We start from the raw sequence: 26,553 nt of genomic DNA on the forward strand, positions 1-26,553 counted from the left end.
ATGTAAAACATATTTAAACTTTACAAAAACACACAGTCACTGGATGATGTCATCAGTGATGTCATCAGTGATGTCAAATGAGATGTCATCAGTGATGTCATCTGAGATGTCATCTGAGATGTCATCAGTGATGTCACTGACCATGTAATGAATGATGTAATATGTGACATCAGCAGTGGATTGCGGGTGCGCGAAATATAGTTAGTACAATAAACTATATAGGAGCAACAATTTCAATGGTTTTTTAAATGCTAATTCCTAACTATATAAGGCCTGAAACCTATGTTTTTTTAAGTGAAAAAAAAAAAAATATATATATATATACACACACACATATATATACATATATATACACATATATACAAACATATATTTGATGTTTTAATGATGTACTTTTACAATGTATATGACTTTACCACACGTGCATTTGCGTTACAATGGCATGCGTGATAAAGTCATATGCGTTGTAAAAGTTTTAGAAATGATGTCTTTGCGGAGTAATAGTCCCGGGTTATAAAAATCGCGGAGTGATGGTATGTGGGATGTTGGTTTGCAGAATATCATTACATATTTCTGGGGGAGCAGGCCTTGTGTCCGGATGTGCGTGGCGCGAGGCCTGTGCGCAACAGAAGTGGAAAATCTCCAGTGTGCGCTTCAGGCGTCACCGGAAGTTAAGGCGAGATTACATTTCCTGCACAATGGCCCCTGTTTGCGCTCCTTCCGGCCCTTGGGAATAGCGCCATGCCTGACCTCCATACAGTAAAGCAGGTGCACGTCACTGGGAGCGCGGGGCAAGCACACCCGGAGCTGGAATGTACAGAACCTGAGAAGAAAAAACAATTAAATATTGCTTTTATTTCCCGTAATCCTGCGCCCCGCACACGCCCACGCCCCAGCACACGCCCACGATATGAGAGATGGCATGAAGGGCGGAACGTACCACGCCCCCCCAGCATTTGTCAGGCCCCAGCACACGCCCACAGCACAACGCAGACACGCCCACAAGGGACTACTTTGCTGGCACGGTTCTTTTAACTTTCAAATGTATATGGTGGGCGTCTGCATAGCCAATGTCCTTCTGCTGCAACTGCCCTTTCCAACGCTGTATTGGGTGTTGTGATTGGTGCTGTGGTTCTTTAAATTACTCGCCTCAAAGGTTGGGGCTCTCTCTTTATATTAGTATAAAAGATATAGAAATCGAGTCCAGAGACTGAGATACCAGACCACCTTCATTCTAAACTAAGGTATGGAGCTGATTAGAACCTAGAGAAATCTTGGATAGATTCTTGGCAAAGAAAACTAAAACATATGCTACACAATACTTACTCTTCCCGCGTACTAGACTTAGGTTAGGTACATTAAGGCAGGCGTATTTTAGAAGCACCAGTTGAGTATTTTTAGTCATTGTTATTTATGTATGTATTTAAATATGGTTTCGGAACCATACAATGCTCTTACAGTATTATTTTTGAATATTGTTCTCGCTGTATGCATTATACTTTACAGTCTGCATTACGATTGTAGTAGTTCACTTTTTCTTGCATGAGAAAGAAGACTGTCCAATAAACCTTTTATTGAAAACGCCAGTCTCTCTATTTCTCTGCCACTCTGTAGAAACGAAGCATGCACGAGTGACTGAGTGAAATACTTATCTATAGTTTCCGCAAATCTAGAGATACATTTCTTATTCTTTGGAAACAAAGTTGTCATGTTTATGCGGTTGTCAGAAACTAATCCCTTCTTGTGAATTCGAGAAAGTTTCTAGTGACCTCTGAGCTAGCTGGCACTCACTTTTAAGTTTAATATATTCGATAGAGACCTAGTCGACCTCAGTCCTACGTCTAATCTATAGGATATTTTATTCCAATGCGCAGAGCCTATTGGGAATATAGGTTCACGGCAAGGCCCCCCGCCTTGCTGTACACGGCAGGACCAACAAGGGACTCAAGGGCCCCCCTTACTGGTTGGGAGGCGCAAGGATTCTCGCCTCAGTCAGCGCGTAAGGGCGCTGGGACACGTCAGTCCTGTGCGGCTGGCTTAGGGGATGTGAGAAAAGGCAAGGCTCCTGCCTCCTTCACAAGGGAAGCGTCCCCGCTCGTCTCCACATCAGGTGCTAGTTCTCGATCTGGGCAGGGCCGCTGCTGATGTCGTTTCCTCTTGTGGGGTGATGTGGGCCCTCTGCGGTTTACTGGATTATTGCAGGGCAAAGCGGGAACCTTCTGGCTTCAGGGATTGCTGCGAGGTAATAATACCAGCTCCGCTGTAATCAGGCGTCGTAGCACACCCGGGACACATTAGGTGTCACTAGGTTGGTGGGTGAGGGCTTCATGAACTCACCAACGAGGTGCCTATGACAAATCTAATCTGAGTCCTAACAATATGGGTCATATTTAAGCTAGTCTCTTTTGATAACACATATAAACTACGGGGACTCGGACTAACTTTCTAGTCCTCCCTCTCCCTCTTTATACGCGCATAAACAAGAAAATGCCCACTTTCTAAAAGTGGCATTTTCAACACACTATTTAAAAACTGCCTTTACCAAAAGGTGTGTTATTAAATTCTGAGTTCAGAGAGCCTAAATTCCCTTTATCTATCTTGCCCCAATGGGAAGTTACACTTGTAAAATATTAAAAGGAAGCTCCCATATTAACCTATGAGACAGACAGCCTGTCAATAGTGAAAAACGAAATGCACAGTATTTCACTATCAGGACATGCAAAAACACACCAGCAAATGTCCTACCTTTCACATACACTGCACCCTGCCAATGGGGGTACCTTGGGCCTACCTTAGGGGTGTCTTACGTGTAAGAAAATTGAGGTTAGGGCCTGACAAATAAGTACACTGGACAGGTCGGCATGACAGTTTATAAACTGCATGCGCAGACACTACAGTGGCAGGTCTGAGACATTTGAAAGGCTTCTTGGGTGGGTGGCACAACCACTGCTGCAGGCCCACTAGCAGCATTCGATTTACAGGTCTTGGGCACATACAGTGCACTTTATTACGAACTTACCAGTAAATTAAACTGGCCAATCATGGATAACCAATCATAATCACAATCTACACAGGGAGCACTTTCACTTTGACACGGATCAGCAGTGGCAAAGTGCCCAAAGCATCTATGCCAGCAAAACAGACGTCCAGCAAACAATCAAAAATGCAGGAGGTAAAGGCACACGGTTAGGGAAACCACACCAAGGATGGCAAGTCTAACAGGGCCACTATACCTACAAATGAAATGTTAGCAGTACAAACCAAATAGGACACTGTGCTAGCACCAAAATGTCATAGTGCCTTACAATAAGCAATCCCAAAAAGGCTCTGCTTTCTCAGTAAAAGCTGCCTACCTCTAGAACTAATTGCCAACCAACATTAAAAGCATCTAAGAGCATTTAAAGTTCTGAAGAGAGGGGAAAACCTGGTTGTTTCAGAGATAATTACATCAGTGGATGACTCTGGGATAAACGCAAGAGATATAAAACCCTCCCATTGGAATGTGTACACTTTAGGCTCCACAACCAGTAGACTAGACAGACATCATTTAGGGACCTACACACAACATATCCTCAGAATACCTCAGCATACAGATGAATATTACTATGCCGCACCAACCATAAGATGTACCCTGGCAACTTAATATTAGAAGTACCATATAAGGCCTAGATTCTGCCTAAATGCAATAGAGAACTCTAACCTTTGACAGTTCTCTCAGTCTCACTCTGGTATAAACTGTATCAGCACAAAATACCATTTGCCAATTAATTACTTACTATCTCACTCATCAACAGGACAGGCATATAATAATCTCAGGGACTGTGGAATTTTGCTGGCAACTGGAAAGCACAAACACAAGCTATACCAGCCCGCTTTACTAACTGATCCATACTAACCAGACGGGATTGCAACGAGATCTGTCACATGATGCTGTTCACAGGGGAATTCTAAAACAGCCCACCCTTCAGATTCCATATAGTCACATATTCTAATAACGGACATCGTATAATGACAAAAATAGTGATTACATCGCAGTGTTTATTGCCTGCTTAACGTCTCATATGGGGAATCGTATAAAGACTGCATTCTCTGGATTGCCCTCACTCTTTCTTTACACATTTTACCCCTGGTTGAAAGTTACGATGCCGGAGCAGACAATGGCTCCTGCCACAGACAGAGTAGGAAATTGGAATAAATGTAATACAACTACCTATACAATAAGGGGCCTGCATAGCTAGTCAGAACTGACAGAATACTAGAAACTGTGAAAATGAGCTTCTATCTCTCAAACTTCCTCATCGATCACACTAACAAAGCTAGGAGAAGAGGTAGTGGCAAAGTAGTAACGCAACAGGGCAGCAAGGCGCACAACTGCAAAGTTGGAGGGAGGCTGCAGGAAAAAAAAAAAAATGGGGAGGAAGTGTAGGCCAGCAACCAATAAGTAATGCTGGAACAACTCACTTGAATAATAAATAATAAACTACTTTCTGAAGCAGTAGAGGACGGTGCTTGGCAGATTTAAATTTGCATATTTAATCAGAAGGGGCCTGTACTAGTATCTTGTTTCCTCCTTCCTGCAATGCTAGCTACAGCTGACCACTGCCCTCCAAACACCTTAATATTGAACAATAGTTAAAGAGAGATGCTCTGACGGACTCCTTTGCATCAAGTCTTGACGAAGATGCAGCAGTCAGAGGAAGCCAGTATAGATCTAGGTGTGTTGGAATTATCCTATGGATCCTCCAAATACAGCGGATGAGGCACTCTGAAGCATGAAGAATACTCTTTATTTGTGTCACATGGATCTTCCTGATGTCGCCCATAGAACACTGCCTCCATTACGTAGAGACAAGAGAAATGCCTGGATTCCTTAATGGCCGTTTAGAAGACATTGTCTTCTGGAAGAAATGGTTTCACTCTGCGGGGTAAATATTGCGGATATCAACAATTAAGAGTGTAACCCCTTTTATAAAGGCACATGGGATAGGGTTCAGCCAAACAGTTACAAAAGTATTTCCCTTGCACTTATTGTTAAAATCCAAACTTTCGCTATGTGGGTGCTTAATTATCAACATAAGAAAAACATATACAACTTCAATGTAAAAAAAATAACTAATTATGCGCCAACCACAATATTTATTATCTCATAATTATCTAATAAATACTAGTGACATTTAGCTTATCATCCACTGGACTAAATACAGAATCAAAAACATTTGATCCAAAATTAACATAGAAAACAACTATATACAATAAAAAATCAAAGTTACTGTGCGTTGATAATTAAGCATCCATATGGCAAAAGTTTGGATTTAACAATAAGTCCAGGGTAATACTTTTGTGTTGGTTTAAATGGTGATGCCAAGTGGTATTGGTCTTGGGTACAATATGCTTCTTAAAGCTAAAGTTAGCGGCTCTGGGGATGAGCTATGAAGCAAACGTTCCCACGTCCACCTCATTGCGTCATTTGAGGTGAAATCTGATCATATTTGAAATGCCATCAACTTCTGTTAAGGCTGCGTTCAGCTCGATGCATGTCTTGCACATCCAAGCACAGATCGTGGTGAGAGTTCTTAAACTGTATGATGTTGGGCCTAGGTCGGACTTTCTAGCAGCACTCTGTATCACCCTCACACCTCCGGTTGTAACCCAGCTTCACTTAAGGATTATGCTAGAAAAAATGACCACATAGAACCACAAAGGCCTACTATAAAGGTATTTGTAAGCGAAAATCAAGTTTCCACTTGAAACGTCTTTTAAAGCTTTGTATGATTCACACGTTTGACCTTCTCTCAAGCTTGCTTACATACGCACAGGATAAGGGAAATCTAAACAGAACGCAAATAATGGTCGAAAAACAACTGTTCGTTTTGTTCAACAACGAAGTGCGAACAACAACGTGACTGGTCGCGCTGAATGACCGGTGAATGGTGTTTTGAGTCCGAAGCTAATCGCTAACTTGCGGAAGTAATGAGATCTACAGATAAGCTATAGTTGAAGTCCCACTGATCGACCCCGCTACTTTTCACGAGAGGGCTGAAGCGCGGCAGATTCTGCGTGGTCGTGGAGCTGCAGCCTGCGAAGAGCGCAGGAGCCCGCACTGTATCCTTCCCCCGAGACTCCACGGCCAGCGCGTGGATACAAGTCAAGGAGAACATGTGTTCGATACAAAGCTGGGTTTCCGGCAGGATTTTTTTCCCCGACTAATAAATATTCTGCTTGGCTTAAAAACGGAAGCAGCTGTGCTACTAGCCGCGTAGGGCTGCAGAAAACACGGACATGTAGCTGAAATGGGGAACAGTGCCATAACGCAAACTACTAGGCCGGAGTTGCCCTGCCCTGATTGAACAAAAACGGACAGGTCAAAGGCAAAGCAATTTTATTCAAGTGGTTCAAACACTAGGAGCAATTCTAACCCATCTGAGAGAACGAAGGGGCTGGACATGATCCTCGACTCCGATGGAACCTCCTTCAACAAATAGTACACGGGTCCATGGGACAAACTCCCATTAGACATACTCCGATAAGTAAGACACCGTTAGGCATTCGTGCGCTTTTATAAATCTCGTTAACATTAACATAAAAATAAAACTTGTAAAACCCGACTCTACCAGTGCAATGTCATCTGCTCATGTTTCCACACCCACTTTCAAAAAATTAGCTCGCTCCCAGTAGTTTAAAGGGTAATTATATATGTATATATAGTCCTAGACCCCGCAAAAGGTCTTCTGGAGCAAAGACCTGCAAAAACTGAAACCTCCAATCAGACAGCATAAACATCTGCCACCAAAAGTTCAAACAGCAAATGTGGTAGATCGTCCTATGGACCTCAGGGTCCTATTGTATGGCTCCTATGAAGGATGGGGTTGAGAGCATTCCTATCTACCCAACTTCTAGGACGCTAGCAGTCAAAAGAAGCATCTAACAAGTTAATGGAATCGTGAAAACATGGCGCAGAGCTTAATTAAAAAAATAAAAATAGGTGCCAGGACCCTCATCAGGTTGCACAACCCATTGTCCCTGCCAGCACTGACAATGACTGCAGCAACACAACTACCATCCATCACAAAGGTGTGACAATTCAGAACATTGCAGGGCCCCAAAGCTGTAAGAATGGCTTGGGTGGGAGGTATTAGTCATGTTTAATGTATATTTAATTAATAATCAATTGTTGTACTCATCTCTAAATCAGTCAGAGCGCCACCATATGGCAGACTGTAATGAGTGCTGGTGTTGACAATTAAGTGCTGGTGTTGAGCACCGGAAACCACAGTCTCAAATTAAGCACTAGGAAATAATAACATGGGTCTTTGTGTTATCCAGTGTAGATTCTAACTGCCCAGTAGCTATGGAACACATTCTGCCTTTGCCCTTTTCTAACTGACCTTTAAACCCTCCCATTTGTTATATAATATGTTAAGTGCATTTGTATTGTGCAACCTCACTTTTAAAGGAGTGTCCTGGAGCAGACAAGTCGCAAAGCTTCAAGTTAAAGAGCCACCAGGGAGCCTTCAGAAAGCTAATAATTAAAACAGGCTGAATGGTTTGCAGCCAAGCAAATAGATAGTTGGCAACGGCTACATATAAGGAATTACCTTAGTACAACTGGCTTATGATAAGGGCCCAAGTCATTCTTTTCTCACATTGTATTGGAAGCCAGTTAAATATTTTGTGTTGCAAAATCCTGTAGCAAGTCCCACACACTGCTGTGAACAGCTCCTTCATGAATAATGTATTATCCACAATACCCTGGTTTCTTGATGCTTTTCTGGGGCCATGAGCCAAGCCACGATGACAGGTCACCAATTATTCTACCAGATAGAATTTGCCTTCATAAACAGAATGACTTTGGTCTTTTCAGCTTTTAGTTTGAGGAAATAATCGTTTATCCACACGGCCACATTACTCAAGCAGTCTAGAAACCTTTGACTTGTTGTTTCTACACCGTCCTCAATACATATTACCAATTGTATGTTAGCCTCATAGGATATTATGTTGAAGCCACATGCCCCCACTATGGCTGCCAATGGGGCCATGTAGATGTTAAAGAGAATGGACTGAGGGACGATCCTTGTGGTACACCACAAAAAGCGAAAGCACATTTGCATGTTTCCCAACAGCAGGAAAGTCAGATGTGCTGATGGACGAATTGAAAAGGTCTGTTAGATGGGCACTGAAGCATGTGAGATTAGATGAGGTAATATGATATGATGGGGGCTAGGGTCGAGAGGTGGCTAGGGAGAAAATAAGAGTAGATTTTAAGCATTTTGTCTTGAAAATATCTCAACAATGTGGAACAGAGGGCTTTTGATGAGGAAATAGCTTGAGCACAGGCTGTAAGATGGGTAATATCTTTACCATTTTAAAAATTACATTCAAGTTTGTTCAACTCAATCTGCAGAGTAAAGATGTTGAAACATGCTAGAAGTATGTAATCAATGTGTCTATTAATCTGCATCGGATCTATTATATCCAAGGCCTCTACAACAAAAACATTGAACTGCACAACTGCTATGTTAATATTCACTGAGGAATCTAAGGTGGACAAATTTAGTAAGACTTATAACCCCTTCCATGCATCGGATGGCCCGCGGCCGTCCAACGTCACGGTGGGCGTGTGCAGAGGACGGCCGGTGGCCGGCCGATCTGCACACTCGTCAGATTTGCCCACACCGCAGCAAAATGTCCGCCGCAGCGAAGCAGGTAGGTCTTCTTGTTGACCTGTTACCATGCTCAGCACTTAATGATCAGAAGTTTGGGAAGAGCAAAGCACCTCATATTTATCGTGACAGGAAATTGAAGTAAATGGCAGTAAGGTAAAAAAAGAGGCATGTGTGCATCAAAACAGATTGATGCTTCTTATGTAAATATTAAATCAAGCATGTGATCGGCTGTATGTGTAGGACTGGATACTTTTTGTGTTAGGTTAATAGCTTCCAGATCATCCCATGTTATGCTGGTGGAATCTTCAAAGTCCTCCAAATTATAGCAGAAATCCTCTAAGACCAGGAAGTGGTCAAATCTGATTGAATAAGGAGACAGTAAATCAGCAAATGAGGCACTATCTCTTTCTTTGACCTTTGGGGGTCTGCAGTTGAAAGCTCCTTCATTGCTAGATGAAGGGATAGGGACAAAATAAAAAAGAACCTCATCAGCATACATTATGAGATAATACCCAAAATTACAATGACGGTTTGATTGAATATTATATCCACTCCACCGCCAATTCTATTGGTAGGATCAAGGTATATAAAATGCGTCTTCTCACAGGATCAGGCCCATGTTTTAGACTGAAGTTGCTTTTTCTTTACTCTGTGCACTGTGATTCTGCTAACCAGGCCCCAATACATTTGCTCCGATGCCTAAAACATGTAAAAATTGGCTAAAGTGCTAAATTGATACATTTAACCAATGTATAAGTTCCTAGCATATGGTACAATGTGCCCCCACGGCCTGTAAATAAATGTCGCTAGTGAACTGTAACGTCTACTGTGCCAACTACTTCAGTGACAGTACAAATTGGAGTGCAGGGCTAAAACTGAAGCGTGTCTGTGCAGTTATAAAACTGCAAATTTGAGTGGTTAAAATAACTCTTTTTGACAGAACTAAATCCTCCTTTTAAATATTAATATGTGACCACTGCACCCCTAAGTAGGTCATGGTAGTTAAAGGTTGGAGATGTAAAGGTTTAAAGTTAAACATGTCCTTACTGTAAAAAATCACCAAAAGCAATTATCAATGTAGTCGTGTTAGCTAGCCATAAGAAAGCATTGGCATACAAGAATACATTTAATAATGTTATATCTGCCTAAGAAACAGTTGAAAAGTTCATTATTGGACTTCTAAAAATATGTATTACACGCCAAATTCACTGGTAAAGATGGATTTGTAATATATATTTTGCAAAAGGTCATTTTAGAAAGTCACTCAATACTACCTAAAGTCTTAGAAGCCCATTTGCATAAGTTTCCAACTGTCACCCAGAAGTTGAAAAGGCCACTTTATGGGGTGTTAACTTGCTCCCAGAGCGGAGACAAAAGAAAGCTTTGGAGTACCATATTACATTTAATTTTGTTATTTTGCCCTAGGAAAAATCTACAAATTTAATCGTTTGAGTTTTTAAAAATATTTATTACAAGCACAATTCAGTTGGATTTGTAATAAATATTTTATAACAGGGACTGTTAGAAAGTCACCCTTTTCCTGCCTAAAGCATCTGGAATCCCATTTACTTAAGCTTCCATCCGTCACCCATGATCTGACTAGCCTCATGTTCAGGTTTGCCCTTGCTCCCAGAACTGAGACTAAGGCCATGGGTGTGGGGAGGTGTTCTGTTCCACTAGCAGGATGACTATATGGGCTGTGCACAGGAACCTAAATACCTTCAAAGAGTCCTACCCTGTCATAGGCAGATGTTGTTAACATCTGGACCGGCCCAGTCCTTTGTCACTCTAGTCAGCTAGGCACCAATCCCAGTGGAGAGGAGCTGCTGCTCAGAACTGGCTCTGACTGACCATAGAATAGGGGGTGCTCATTTCCCTCGCCCCACCTCTGAGTGTGCACAGAAGCTGGCTCAGTAGAGAGGAGGAAAGGTTTGCTCATTTATAGATTTAGGTAGAGAGGGGCACTCTGGGATTCTTTATAATAGTAGGGCATACCGGAACTTCTGCACACATGTGTAGAGTTACTCGTGGGTACTTTTTCCCTATTTGCTACGGAAGGGCCAGGAGTCATCCCCACCCGTAAGCTAGTGTCGGCACAAATGTGGCACCCCTGGCAACCTTATCAGAACATTACTGGATCTGTGAAAGGTAGAAGAAGGATTGCACCTGCTGTTGAAACCTTTGAGGAGACCTGAAAGGATGGATCTGCTCCCTCTTGTACCCAGGAAAAGAAGTGGGCTTGATGGGCCAATTAAACCGACATCCTGTTAAACTACATGAAAGCAATAAAATACTAGAAACGCTTTTACTAAAGAGCCTAGCTCCAACTGGACCTTCCCTGAATCTTACTGGTGGCTTTTGCTAAATAGAGTCTTGACCTCCAAGTGCTGTTACTGAGCTCCTAGAACGCTTGCCTGTTTCAAAATGTACTCATCATGAGAAACCTGAGACTCAGAAACATTTTGGCTCAAATGACCTCTGGAGGACCATGACAACCCTGCAAGTCAATCAGGCAAAGGTGCGTCACTGCAGAGCCAAAGATTCAGCTTACACCAACTCAGAACAGAGATTTGCCATATTAGCAAATCAGTTTTAGAGGGACATCGTAGAGAGGGTATCCGGCCTCATGGAGCTGGGTTCGGCTACAGCTTGCAGCCTTGCCCCACTGAAGGAATTAATGTTCCAAAACAACAGTTTCTAAGCCCCGACATAGAAATCTTCACCAGGTGAAGGTGCCAAAACTATCCAGCCAGCGAGGGGCCTTCCTTGAGTGTAAATGTATCCCACTCTGAGCTTTCCCTCGAAAAGTCAATAGATTCACTGGGATCCAGTCTGATAGCCATCAGGCCTCATGGAGTCCTTCCTAGCAACAGCTTGAAGCCTTACCTCGTTGAGGACTTTGGACTTCCATTACAGAGGCTAAGTCAGAAGGTAAAAAGTCCGACTAGGTCAAACCTGGTTTCTGTATATAACCTACCCTCAATTTCAATCTGCCTTGAATTGCACGTAGATACTAGTCAAGTTCAACCAAACGACTGGCGTCGGTGTATAACACAATTTGGCACTATTTTTATTTAAAACTTAAAAATAAAAAAATCATCGCTGGCTTCCCATATTGAATTTTTGTCTATTTGGAGTCATTTTCTTCATTAAATTATTCTGTACTTTTATAATAGGTGCAGGATTTTTATTGTGCTGGGTTTCTGACTTTTTAACAGTTTTGGCTCTTGCAAAATGCTTTACACATTTTCTTATATTACGTCCGTCCGTTCTATGCCATAGCTACCAGGGGCTCAGCTCAGGTTTAATTTACGGAATTCTTTAATGAACGTAAAAAGGACAGAGCCATTATTCCTTGGTCCGCCACAACTAATAATCCCCTTTCTTACACTATTGTAGTTGTGAAGGATGGCTATTAGTAAGTCTGAGTTAGTAGTGGTATTAAGCTAAGTTTTTATGATGAAGCAAATTGTATCCCAAAGTTGAATTCACAACGTTTAAGAAGAGAATGGGCATTTAAATTCATGCAATTTACAATACGGTTAAAAGGCATCAAATCAGGATGAGGGTGTCTATGTTAACCAGGGAGGCATACAGACTATGTATCTTGAATCGCTGTTATCCCTGTCCTATACAGAATACTAGCAAATAAAACAGGAAAACTTACAATTAGTGCAGGAAAGGGGGGCCTTCCCCATTTCAGCCGAGGTATATTTCCTGCAATTACTGTGTGTGAATACATTACAGGAGACCAATAGTTCACCTCTATTCTATCAATGCCCAAGGGGTTGCTGGTGGAATACCTGTTCTCCTAAATTCGCCCACCTACCCACCGTCTATCATTTAAAAGCTGCATTAGAACTACATAATGCCTTAACAGGGATTTGGAAATGCAGTCTTCTCATTGGAATCTGTATTCCACCAATACCAAACAAAAAATAACTCTTCTTAACACACAGGATCTCTCATATGTGCTAATAATGAAGACTGTACACAAGCATTGGAAATAAAAGTAGCTGTGTCATTTTTTAGGAGAGAGCCTACAAAAAGATGTAGGCCTTTTTTCTGTTTTTGGTTAATCCGAGATGGACCAGTAATAAAAATAAAAAATAAAAACCTACAAAACTGTTTTTCCCCCAAAGTTTTTTTTAAAGCGGGCAGGGGTAGTGGAGGTAACACAGGGGTGAGGGAAAGGAATGGCAAAGAAACATGAGGGAGATAGGGGGTGAAATGCTGAAGCAACACGGCAGGGGATGCAAAAGCCACAACGGATGGCTGCAGGGGATGCAAAAGTAACAGGGGAAAGTCGAAAGTGAAAGCGACACAGGGATTGGGGAAAGCAACATAGTGGGGGCATGTGGAGGTAAGTGCAGGAGGCTGGCTTAGTATATGGTGCACACTTATTTAAGTGAAGAACCTTGCACTAATCCAAGCAACCCTTATAGTGATTTTAGCAGTCTTCAGGCTCATCTTGAAGGAGTGTTAAGCAGCTTGTTTTACCAGTTTAATAATGTAGTGTAGGCTAAATGAAAAAAAAAACACTGCGTACATACAAATATGTCTATTTATTACAGAACACTCACTAACACATTGGTAGATCTCCTACCCAGAGATATAAACACAAATACACAACAATACTTCAATTGAAATAGGTAAGTAAGTACAAAATACAGTGGTCTCCAAGGGGAGACTAAACTATATACTAAAAGTGGAATGTGAACTTCGACCAAAATCAGGACTTAGACCAGGAGACTCAGAGGAGTTGGGGAAACAAGGAACCACCCAAGGTAAGTACCCAGGAATCCCACAGAGGCTGTGAGCAGATTGGAGAGACAGCCGCATTTCAAAAAGAAGACAACGGGGAAGTCGTGGTTGCAATTTTGAAGCAGAAGGACACTTTCCAGTGGACCCTGAAGAAACCACATGGAAGATAGAAATCACCCGACTCATGGATAACCCAGGAACCAGGATACCTACACCAAGGAAGTCGGGTGCTTAGGTGCGAAGGGACATCAGAAACGATTGTGGACTACAATGGAGGACTTCAGGAAGGATGTCGATGGAGAAGACAGTGCAAGACTCCGGTGGAATCCAAGGGTGACGTCTTGAAGTGAAAACCCTGTAAGCAGAGGGCACAGTGTCTATGCCACTTGGAGGTGGCCAGGAGGCACGGAAGAGCAATGCCCACTGATGATGGATAGTTCAAGTGAGTTGACGTGACCATGTCACTGCCGCTGTGAGGACCAGGCAAGTATGAGGAAGACCAGGAACCATGCACGATCTGTTCCACGGCACAAGTAGTGAACCAAGGGTCAATATACGGCGGGAGCACCAACTAGCCTTGGCAGCTGCAACAGGCGTGAAAAGCGAAGAAGGAGCAACGTAGGGAGCAGCAAGGTCCAAGGGACTCACCACAACCACGGAAGTCAGAGTAGGCCCCAAGCAAGCAGGGGAGCCCACTGAAGCAGGAGAAGACACTCCGGAGGACCAACAGGACGAAGGTGCAAAAGTTACTAGAGGCCCTCGAGCAGCTCACCAAGAAGGAAGGCCCACGGTGCAGAGGATGCAGTGAAGACACTGTACTTGGCAGGAAGAGATGCTGGAGCTGGAGCTTCTTGTAGGCCAAAGATCTCTGGAGTGCAGAGCCACCAAGCCTTGGCAACAGCAAGTCAACGCTGTGCACAGGGGTTTGGTCCCAGCGGTTCCGATGCGGGATACTGGCCTCAAAGTTGCAGAGAGGACAGATCAGGGCTTGAGGGAGATGAAGAACCACCACCTGTGTGGCTGAGCCTTTCGAAGCTCGTGGGACATAAGGTGGAGCAGACCAGTCAGCTTTGTTGAGGTGCCTGGAGATGCAGGACAGAAACTCCTTCATTCCAAGGGAGATTACTTCAGGTGTCCTTGCTGCCCACAGGTCTGTTGAAGATTGCGGAAGATGCAAAGACACAGACAATGAAGAAGACTTGCAGAACAGCTAGACCCAGATTAGCAGGAGTCCTCCTTGATTCCAGACGAAGTCCAAGTGTCCAGACGGTCAAAGAGTGACGAGCCTTCAGGCTCAAGTCTTGTCCCACGAGCCCTTCAGTGCCCTAGGGAATGGGTTGGAACGATTCACGAGTCCCTCCCGGAGGAGGGGCTGGACAGAGGGGAGGATACTCCAATATCCTCTGTCCAGTTTTGCGCTGGAGCGGGAGCCAGGGGCTCCCAAAATTGGTTTCAACTGGAGTATGCAAGGAGTGTAACAAATGTGCCCTTCAAAGCAGTCTGGTGGTGCTGGCAAGCACCCCATCCCAGCCCAATACACTAAGGGCCTCATGACGATGTCAGTCAGAAAGGCTCCGAACGGCATTCGTTTAGCCTGGATCGGTGACGGAAGCCTGGTTTCCGACCAACTCGGAAACATTTCTGACCGACGGATTACGATGGTTGGAAACCATTCGGACTTTCAGACTCAGTTCTGACTCGCGTCCGAGCGGCATTCGGAGAAACCAAGTTGGTCGGAGTCGACAACTACGGCTCTATGGACCGTGTTTCCCACCGACACATTACGATGTTGGTTTCGGACAGCCTTTCCGAATCGGTTTCTCTGACACGGATCGGCTGTCAGAAACCGAATTTGGGGGCCCATAGCAGGCTATCCTTCACCTGGAGGCCTTCGGTTGGGGCCAGTGGGAGTACCCATGGGTCTCCCTTTTCTAACCATGCACAGTGTGGCAGGCAGAATGGGGTACCTGCCACAGGGTGCAAGGTTTTCCGCACCCTCCCCTTCCTTCAATGGGAGCCTGTGTTATCAGTCAGAACACAGGCTTTCATTGAGGTCAATGGGATTCCATCCGAACGGTGTTCGGAAACATTGTCATACGTCAGTCTCCCCGAATCGGATTCGGGCGTAAACCATTCTGAGACCGCGCACGTCGGAATTCTTTCCAACCAACATCGTAATGAGGCCCCAAGTCCTGAGGTAGTCACACCTCCCTGTGACAGGAAACCTATTGTTATACCTTACCCTCAGTTGCAGGAGTGCAGAATTGTGTCTGTGGTCGGCAGCAGCACTAGCTTGTTGTCAGACCCTGAAAGACAATAACCAGGAGTACAGAATGTGCCCTAAGGGAGCCCCCCAGTACATGGGATCATACTTCCAACACTGGAATCGGTGTTGGGGTATGATTCCAACGTGCTTGATACCAATCATGACTGGATTCGGTGCAGCCACTATATAGTTAGACATCTCATAATGAGTGATGTTAACTATATGTAGTAAAATGGCTGACTGCACTTGCAAAGCCTGGAGAATCACTCTGGGGTTTGTGTGGGGTGTCCTGCTCATTCAGAAACACCCTCCCACTTATAACCAAGCACTCTGCCTTCAGGACTGAAAGGCCTGCCATAGGGGGGACCTAAAGGTTTTAAGTGCAGTGACCTCAGATATAAGAAAACATATATATCTGTTGTGAGTTGTGATAGCACTAACTCACACAGGCCTCCATGGCACGCATGTAGTCACAGTTTGAGTGGTCTCTCATGTGTGGCACAATACATGCTGAGGCCCATGGGAGACCCCTGGTGAACCTATGCCCTGGGTACCTTAGTACCATATACTAGGGACTCACAAGGCTACACCAGTAGCCTATTGTGGATGCACAACAGTACTTACCATGGCCAATTTAGGGAGGAAGCACAGTGACCAGGGTCCTGATCAGCAAAGTCCCAGTCAGACTAGTCATGAAAACATACTACCAATTGTAAAAAGTGGGGGTAACCATGAAACCAGATCCTACTTTCCTACAGTAAGCAATGGGGAGAAGCACCCAGGAGAGCGCAAAGAAGTAATTGAGCAACACTGAGGAACTCTGAGAGCAGTGGGAGAGAGGCACATGAGAGTGAAAGCTCTAAAACACAAACACTCTAATGTAGTGCTTCAAACAAGATTAAAAAGTAGGCAGTGAAAGCAGTGATACCAGCCAGTCGAATAGATTATAAAGAGGCAATGCTACGCGGGGGACAATAACGAGAAGCAGTTAAATGAGAGTGACAAGGAAATCGAACCAATGGTGAGCAATGGGTGGGCTCCAAGCCCCTCTATCTTCTTGGTAAGCCACAATATACCCGGCAGCAGACCGATCAACCTCGACCAAAAAAGGTCTCTAAACAAGCGTTGGCAAAGCCAATAGTTCTCACCTATACTAGAGCTATTGGCTTTGTCAATGCGTTGTAGCCATGTCGAACAGCAGTGCAGATGCTGTGCATCATGGCTAAAAGGTAGTTTAAAAAAGAAAAAAAAAATCACTGTGCTGCAGCCAGTGCCGCTCTCTTTTCTGATAGGAAGAGACACGGGTGGAAGAGGCAATCGCCAACAAGGAGATGGGATTGGGGAGACAGGGCAAGCAATGATGGGGGGCATCAGGAGGGGGCATGGAAAGCAACAACAGGCAAGTGGGTGAAGGGGAATGGGTGAAGCAACAAAACGGTTGGAAGGAGAACGGGTCAAGCAATAACAGGGGAGGCAGGGGGAACATGAGAACAGATCAAGAAACAATATGGAAGGGAGTAAAGGGACAGCACATGCAAGAATGAGCAAACTACGCAAAAGGGGGTCTGGGGAAGCAACTACATGGAGGGGTACAGGAGAAGTGGTGGAGACTGCTGTTAGTGAGTGCTAAAAGTAGAGAAAAGTAGCCAAGGCCAGAAAGAGTGAGCAGCAGAAGGATGCTCACAAATAATGGAAGCAGTACTTGGGTCATGCTTCAGGTACCCCCATGTACAATTTTAATAATGGTTTCACTTGCACAGTTTTTTTGTATTGCAAGGCAATTTATTCCATAATCTAAGAAACGAATTCTAAACTGTGTTTACAAGATATATATATATATATGTGTGTATGTATGTATGTATGTATGTATGTATGTATGTATGTATGTATATATATATATATATCAATCAAGAAAACATTGAAATGTAATTTCCTCAGATTTTTTTTCAGCTTTCTTGGCATGTAGTACAATGCTAGGGTCAAGCAATAGAAAACACTGCGCCAGGTACGGCTATTTCTGTATTTCCCATAGCCATTATGATGAGAGGTTGATTAGCATGGTAACCTATGGCGGGATAAAACATCTTCGGAAGCAGCAGAAGGGGCACTGTCTCCATAATTCCTCCTGTAGGTTGTCCCACATTGAGGGGCACAATACAATGATCGGTTCCTTGCCCTCAAATATTAGGAAAGGCATCTAAACAAGCAAGTTATAGCCTTCTTTTAGTTTACCACCTCCGGATATATAAATCTCAAGGTATTGAAATGAGGACATCAAACATTCTAAGGGTAAATGTATGGCAAAGTGAAGGCTAAACTTAAAAAAAAGAATAAGATTTAGATTAAGAGACAAGCGGTACTTCCGGCCACCTACCGTAAATAAAGTAAAGAAAGGGTATTAAGAGTAAGGTTAATCGAAGCAAGAACTGTGAGAGAGAATCATTTGTAATTAAATAAAAGGCAATTCTGAGTTTACCTTGGAATTTCAGATGTAAAAACTATGATGTTTCAAAAATTAATATAAAACAAAGGCCATAGTCAAATCACTCTAAAACGAATCACCTATGACCAATCTCAGAGTGATTAATTATCCCAATATATATACAAGAAATCTTTCAGTCCTTGTTTACTGGCCGTTGGAGCTAGTTATGTCCAAAATATATAGACCGAGGAAGCTACAAGAAGCAACAGTTGATACATAGTCCAGAGCTTTTTCTTATCAGGTAAGAATTGGGCTGCCATGCACATGCCAATGATGCCATCATAGAACCAAGTTCTTCAGAGCCTGTTCTAACTAGCCTTTCAATCTAAGTGTTTCCAAGAGCCATTCTCACCTGCCCCACTCTGATCCTTAGTCTTGCACTGGCCATCTGGTGGCATTAGTTTCGAAGCCATTTTACAGTTCCGTTGGCATATGCGATTGAATTCGCATTAGGGGCTTTGTGGTGTCTTTGAGGATGTGTGGTCTTAAAGACCGGAATCAAAGCTAGAAAAGCAAACCAAGATGAACCTAGTGGACCAAAATCCTTTGTGGCCTCTGACCAGTTAGGTGACCTTTAACATCACACTTACCACCCCACGTTGTTGATCCATATTTGATTAAATGGCCATCTTCACCTCCAAGACCATACTGTTAAATATGGTAAATCAAGTTTCATTGTTTCACCTCCTTCTTGGTTAAAATGAAATGGCAGATTTTTTTCTATAACACATAAGTTGTAGAATGCATTCTACAACTTATGTGTGATAATATTATATTCTGTCCAAACATTAATTTGCACGCCACACAACAAAATGAAAGAGAGACAAATATAGTATTCACATTTGTTAGATGATTACAAATGATTCCTTCGTTGTGTTTTTAACTCATCGTTACCATCTCAACATCAGAGAGTTTTTTCCATTGTATTGTGAATATGGCATTGAATTGGTCTGTTTTTCACACTTGCTCAATTTGGGCACGTTTGAGCATAATTGGGGAATATTTTACTAGAATTCCTATTTAATTTTGAGTTCGTTTGTAGAGGTATGATAATGTTCACTGTTACGCTTGTATGGAGTAAACGTGGGACGTTAGGATTTTGTTTATTTCTTTTCAGTGAAAACGGTGCACCATGGGAGTCACGTGATGTCCACTGATTTACAGGGTTGTGAAATTGCGGTATTGTCCGGTTTGACCGACGGGACGTTTGGCGTGGTCACGTAATGGCGAACATATTCTGTGTACTGTGGGCTTCATGGACAGCATGACTGGAGCGCAAGCAGTTTCTACGGCTATTTTAATCTTTTAGCACGAATGCTATATACAAGAATGACATTCCGGTTTTTCCCGGATGTCGGATGATTGCAGTTGAAGACGCACGAGATGTTGTAGCTTTCTAGTTTACGCACGTCACGTTGACGTGACGTGTGGCGGCCATGTTGGCGCCGGATGCGCGCGCATCCAGTAGCGCGCCGGGAATTGCACGGAGGACAGCGCCGGCCGGCGCTCCTCGGAAAATATAATCTTGAACTTAAATAAAACAGAGTTCCACAGAATATACTTGCTGCATGTGATTATTAAGCATCTTTACAGTGGCGACGAGGTCGGGAGGCACAACCAGACGACCACGAAGAAAAAAAAAAAAAACGTCGGACCCCACGTGGGCAGCCACAAGGAACAGACGGACCCAGACACGGTCACCTGGCCCACCCATACACGGGTGAGGTCTACCTGGCACACCCCAGCCGACGAGACGAAGCACCAAGACACGGCAGGACACACCCGAGGTACGGCGAATCCGAGGAGCGTGGCAGTGCCACAACTAATCACAGAAGCGGCGAATAGGCCAGAGTGGCGGCGCAATCACCCCACAGTCAATAGGACACACGCACTACATTCCTGAGAATCCACGCCAGGGAGGTGTAGCGCTGGCTACTAAAGAGGAGGAGGTGGGGACCAGCACCAAGAGTCCCCAGGGAGATACGTGCACAGGGTTCAAGGACAGCACCCCAGGCAGCCCCACCGGCAAAGGCACCGACATAACAGTTACCAGGGAAGTGAAAATGAGCACGCCGGCGGGGTATGCGATAGCACCTGTGCAATTCCTACCAAAACCCGGAGAACCACTAATGAAGTGGGAGGACTGGAAAGAATATATCGATAACTTTATAGGGGTCCTGGAGGATGAAAATGAAGAAAAATTCACCCCCCAAAGAAAGAAACGCATTCTGTTGCTGAACCTGGGACCGGAGGGACTCAGAATCTACAAGAGTCTGGTGCCCAAAAAGAGAAAGGACACTGATGACGACGTGTACGCCCATGCAGTGGAAGACCTAGATGAACGTTATCGCCCCACCATCTGTGTGTCAGTGGACAGATATAACTTTCAGCAGAGAAAACAACGTGCTGGAGAAACCATAGAAGAATATGTAGCGGCCTTGAGGAAGCTGGCGGCCACGTGCAAATACGCACTGTGGGAAGATGAATTCATCAAGGATCAGATAGTGATGCACACCACGAGCACGAACGTGCAAGATAAGTTATGGGCAAGCGGGGACACCACGCTCAAGGACGTCTTGGTCATCGTAAAGAGAGTAGAACTCGCACGGAGATGTGCTAACGCAACCAAGAAAGAAGCAACGATTCCTACAATGGTGAACAGGGTACAAGAGGAAGATCACCGCAGAGACCAGAGGGGCAAGACTCCAACCCCCAAAGGAACCAACAGATGGCAGGGAAACGTAGGATCGCAAGGGAAGCAAACAAGCAACGACAGCAAGAAAACGTGCTACAGGTGCGGTAGCTGGTCCCACGAGGCACACGATAGAAGATGTCCGGCGTTCCGGGCCAAGTGCCTGCACTGTGGCATCATGGGCCATTTCGAGAAAGTGGGTCGGAAAAAGCTATCCAAAGGTGTAGTGAAGTGTGTCGACCAAAGTGAGGAAGATTTAGAGGAGGTCGCGGAGGAAGATGTAGTCACCGTCCTATGCATCTACGACCAGGTACTATGTGTGGAAGGGAAGAGGTCGACCAAACCCGTATTGGAAATGTCAATGGGCGGAATCGCCATCAGCGTGGTGGCAGACACAGGTTCCCCATACACCATTGTTCAACGTGCTGTGTGGGAGGAAGAGTTCAGACCGAAGTTGGGCCCGAAGTTGGAAAAGCTAGACATCAGACAGGTCACATTCAATGGCGATCGTATCCCGATGGTGGGGTTCCGACGCTTGATGTTCGAGTTCAGGGGCCGATCAGCATGGTGCAAGCTGTACATTACGGAGAAGGGACCCTCCGTCTTGGGGTGGCTTGACCAGGGCGACCTAGGAATCAAACTGGACCCAGGAGGGAAAGAACAAATATTGCTCACGGAACCGGAGGAGTGGCCCGATTTGAACAAATGGAAAGAGAACTACCCAAGGGTGTTTGGAGGCACAGTGGGGAAGATGGAAAAATTCCAACACAAGATCGTGCTCAAGGAAGGAGCCACCCCTGTAGCCCACAAGGTGAGGAACGTGCCCATAGCGGTGAGAGAGGCAGTTCAGAGAGAACTCCAAGAGTTGGAGAGGGAGGGCATAATTGAACCGATCACCTGCGCAGAATGGTTGGCGCCCTTAGTGGTAGTTATGAAACCCAACAGGAAGGTCAGGCTCTGTGTAGATTTGAGAGAACTGAACAAGAACATTGTCGTGGAGAAATTTCCCCTCCCTAGAATCGAGGAGATGTTGGCAAGGACCAGGGGAGTCAGGTGGTACTCCACTATCGACTTGACCTCAGCCTACCATCAGATAGCACTACATCCGGACAGCAAAAGCCTAACATCCTTCATCACCCCGTTTGGGTGCTACCGATTCTGCCACATGCCGTTCGGACTGGCCTCGGCGGCCGCAGTCTTTCAGAAGATGATGCACCAACTGTTCAGAGACATCAAAGGCGTCCAGTATTTCCAGGACGACATTCTGGTAATGGGTCGCGACAGACTGGACCACGATCAGAAGCTGGGAAGAGTGCTACAGACATTGGAGGACAAAGGCCTCACAGCTGAGTGGTCCAAGTGCCGATTGGGTCTAGAATCGGTGACGTACCTAGGCCATGAAATCGGAGTGCAGGGCATCACGCCCAAGGCTGAAAACGTAAGAGCCATCGCAGAAGCTCCACCCCCCAAGAATAAGGAGGAAGTCAGGTCATTCTTGGGGATGGCGGAGTACTACAGCAAGTTTGTGGTACAGTAGTACAATAATGTTGGTGGTAGCGTTTCTCAGAGAGAGAAAGCGTCCGCACCTTCTGTCAAAGAATATTTCCTCTGGGCAAGTTATGTGTACAGTGTCAAGGGAAGAGGTGCACTAAGAACCTGGTAGGACACCCACCACCCGGGGTGTTGCACAGAACAACTTAATGCTCGTATCAATAATCACAGGGAAGACCAAGTTACACTAAGCACCCTCTTTACAGTTCAAAGTCAAGGAACAGACATTCTTATTTGTTTCCAAATTCGAAAATAAACTTATGGTCGTTTTTCACCAATTTCAACAATCAATTAATTGGTAGTAAGGCTTCAAAGCATGGATCCAAAACCGTGTGTGATACTTTCAAAGTCTTTATTTTGAACACATTAAAACGTTTTTTTCCAGCTTGGCTCTGCCGACACGTGTTTCGCCCTCAGGGGGCTTTTTCAAGGCAATCTAGATAAAGAGGCACTTATTTTCAAACAGTTCTTGTTGGGCGTAGCCGGTGCGTTGTAATAAGAGTCCTATTGATTCCAATGCTGACAGCTAAGTAAATACAGGTGCAGGTTCCAGTTATATTGTCAAAAAGATCCCGTAAGTCACTGTGTGGAGATCAATTCTTTATGTCCATGTAGTTGGCGATCCCGTAGACCATGATAAGTCTTGCCAGTTCAGCTCATTTCTCCCCGATCTCCACTGCTGGACGCTCCAGACTTATCATGGTCTACGGGATCGCCAACTACATGGACATAAAGAATTGATCTCCACACAGTGACTTACGGGATCTTTTTGACAATATAACTGGAACCTGCACCTGTATTTACTTAGCTGTCAGCATTGGAATCAATAGGACTCTTATTACAACGCACCGGCTACGCCCAACAAGAACTGTTTGAAAATAAGTGCCTCTTTATCTAGATTGCCTTGAAAAAGCCCCCTGAGGGCGAAACACGTGTCGGCAGAGCCAAGCTGGAAAAAAACGTTTTAATGTGTTCAAAATAAAGACTTTGAAAGTATCACACACGGTTTTGGATCCATGCTTTGAAGCCTTACTACCAATTAATTGATTGTTGAAATTGGTGAAAAACGACCATAAGTTTATTTTCGAATTTGGAAACAAATAAGAATGTCTGTTCCTTGACTTTGAACTGTAAAGAGGGTGCTTAGTGTAACTTGGTCTTCCCTGTGAAGTTTGTGGTACACTTTGCATCGAAGACCTACCATATGAGGTTGCTGACCAGGAAGAGCACATCGTTCCAATGGACACCGGAAGCGCAAGCCGAGTTCGAGACCATCAAGAAAGACGTCACTGGAGCTGTCCCACTCAAGGGATACGACCCACAAGGCGCCACAGTGCTCACGACCGACGCCAGTGACAAGGGCCTAGGGGCCGTGCTCATGCAAGACCGAGGAACAGGCGAGATGGAGACAATCAGCTTCGCATCAAGGGCGTTGACGGACACCGAGAGCAAATACAGCGTGATTGAGAAAGAGATGCTGGCGGTGGTATGGGCCATGACGAGATTTCGGCAATTCCTGTGGGGCACCCGATTTCTACTGAAGACAGATCACAAGCCGCTGGTAAAGGTACTAATGTCCAGTGGGCATGCCAGCGCCACTCCCCGGATATCAAAAATGACTTTAAAATTACTCGAGTTCAGGTATGATGTGGAGTACATCCCTGGGAATAGGAACCGAGTAGCGGACTACTTGAGCAGAGCGGCCGCCATGGAACCAGGGGAAGAAGACCCTGCAGGCAGAGGGGAGCTGGTTGCTCTTGTAGAAGACCAGGAGAAGCTAATCAGCCTGCAAGAATGGACAGAAGCATATGAGGAAGACACAAATATGAAGGAAGTAAAAAAGCACACTGTACAAGGATGGCCAGACAAAAGGAACGTGAGTGAGAGCATGAAGCCGTACTATGAGGTGAGGGAAGAACTGTCGATAGGAGATAAAGGGGTATTCATATACAGAGGAGACAAAGTGATCCCCCCAAGGAACCTCACCACCAAGCTCTTGGACCTGCTGCACGAAGGCCACTTAGGCATAGGAAAACTCAAGGCAAGAGCTAAACAAAACTACTGGTGGCCCGGCATGGACATGAGGGCGGAAAGGCATGTCAGGGAGTGTCCACAATGTCAAGGAGCGGACAAGACCTTAAAACCGTTGAGACCAGCATTAGGGAAGTTTGACCCCCCAGTAAATCCGTGGGAAGAGCTATCTATAGACATTTTGGGACCCGTCCTAGATGATCAGGGCACACAAAAGTACGTGTGCGTACTCATGGATCGATACTCTAAGTGGCCGGAGTTGAAAGTGGACGAGTCCATGGACACAGAGAACATCTTAAAGTTTCTGTCAGAGACCTTCACTAGGGAAGGAATTCCCAAGTCCATTCTGAGCGATAATGGCCCCCAGTTCACGTCGGAAAGGTGGCACAAGTTTATGCAAAGAAATGGCATCACCATCAGACACACGGCAATTTACCATCTAGCTGGAAATGGCCTAGTGGAGCGATTTAATAGGGTAGTGATGGGAGCCATACAAGCCGCCATATCCAGCAACAAAGACTGGGAGAAAGCGCTAGAGAACATGGTGTGGGCCTACAGAATAACCCCCACAGGCACGGGGTACAGCCCGTTTCAAATATTGAGAGGACGTGAACCCTTCACGCATGACAACAGGATCTGGAAGGAAAAGGTTGTCACCAGTGAGTGGTCCCCTGCAGTGGTACGGGCCAACCAGGAAAGAGCACAAACAATCTACACCAACCACTACAACAAACGGAGGAATGTGAAAGAAACTGGCCTGGAAAAGGGAGAGTGGGTGAGAGTAAAGCTAGCCACTCTACAAAAGAAAGGAGACAGCAAGTATAGCAAGCCTATGCAAGTCAAGGAAGTGTATGATCGAGCGGCCCTGCTGAGCGATGGTAACGTGTGGTCGCAGGACCGCATGGCCCGGTGCAACAAGGTATTGAGATGGGAACGACTTGGAACGGAAGGTGAAGACATGGATGAATGGAACGTGGAAAGTAGGCAAAGTGGAAGTGAGCAATGTGATGGAGCAAGTGCAGCGAAGGTGCGAGAAGGTGAAGAAGCGAGCGAGACTCAAGGAGCTGAGATGGACCAGTCGGGGGAAAGCATGAACGGTGATGGAGCGGTGAGTGAAGAAATGGAAGGAACTGGAATGCAGTATCAAGGGACTCAAGAGAACGCCGGTAGGGTTACCAGGAGCGGAAGGCAGGTCGTGGGACCCGTCCTAGATGATCAGGGCACACAAAAGTACGTGTGTGTAGTCATGGATCGATACTCTAAGTGGCCAGAGTTGAAAGTGGACGAGTCCATGGACACAGAGAACATCTTAAAGTTTCTGTCAGAGACCTTCACTAGGGAAGGAATTCCCAAGTCCATTCTGAGCGATAATGGCCCCCAGTTCACGTCGGAAAGGTGGCACAAGTTTATGCAAAGAAATGGCATCACCATCAGACACACGGCAATTTACCATCTAGCTGGAAATGGCCTAGTGGAGCGATTTAATAGGGTAGTGATGGGAGCCATACAAGCCGCCATATCCAGCAACAAAGACTGGGAGAAAGCGCTAGAGAACATGGTGTGGGCCTACAGAATAACCCCCACAGGCACGGGGTACAGCCCGTTTCAAATATTGAGAGGACGTGAACCCTTCACGCATGACAACAGGATCTGGAAGGAAAAGGTTGTCACCAGTGAGTGGTCCCCTGCAGTGGTACGGGCCAACCTGGAAAGAGCACAAACAATCTACACCAACCACTACAACAAACGGAGGAATGTGAAAGAGACTGGCCTGGAAAAGGGAGAGTGGGTGAGAGTAAAGCTAGCCACTCTACAAAAGAAAGGAGACAGCAAGTATAGCAAGCCTATGCAAGTCAAGGAAGTGTATGATCGAGCGGCCCTGCTGAGCGATGGTAACGTGTGGTCGCAGGACCGCATGGCCCGGTGCAACAAGGTATTGAGATGGGAACGACTTGGAACGGAAGGTGAAGACATGGATGAATGGAACGTGGAAAGTAGGCAAAGTGGAAGTGAGCAATGTGATGGAGCAAGTGCAGCGAAGGTGCGAGAAGGTGAAGAAGCGAGCGAGACTCAAGGAGCTGAGATGGACCAGTCGGGGGAAAGC

At 45.1% G+C, this 26,553-nt stretch overlaps 1 protein-coding gene across 22 annotated transcripts in view; it reads right to left on the minus strand.

The window, feature by feature from the left end:
- The window catches only part of TCF4 (transcription factor 4), an 822,748-nt gene that overhangs the window by 581,202 nt on the left and 214,993 nt on the right, over window positions 1-26,553 (minus strand). The gene's annotated exons all lie outside the window — the stretch shown is intronic.

This window comes from Lissotriton vulgaris, chromosome 3_1 (assembly GCF_964263255.1).
Source record: "Lissotriton vulgaris chromosome 3_1, aLisVul1.2, whole genome shotgun sequence".
In the NCBI taxonomy this organism is placed as follows: Eukaryota; Metazoa; Chordata; class Amphibia; order Caudata; family Salamandridae; genus Lissotriton; species Lissotriton vulgaris.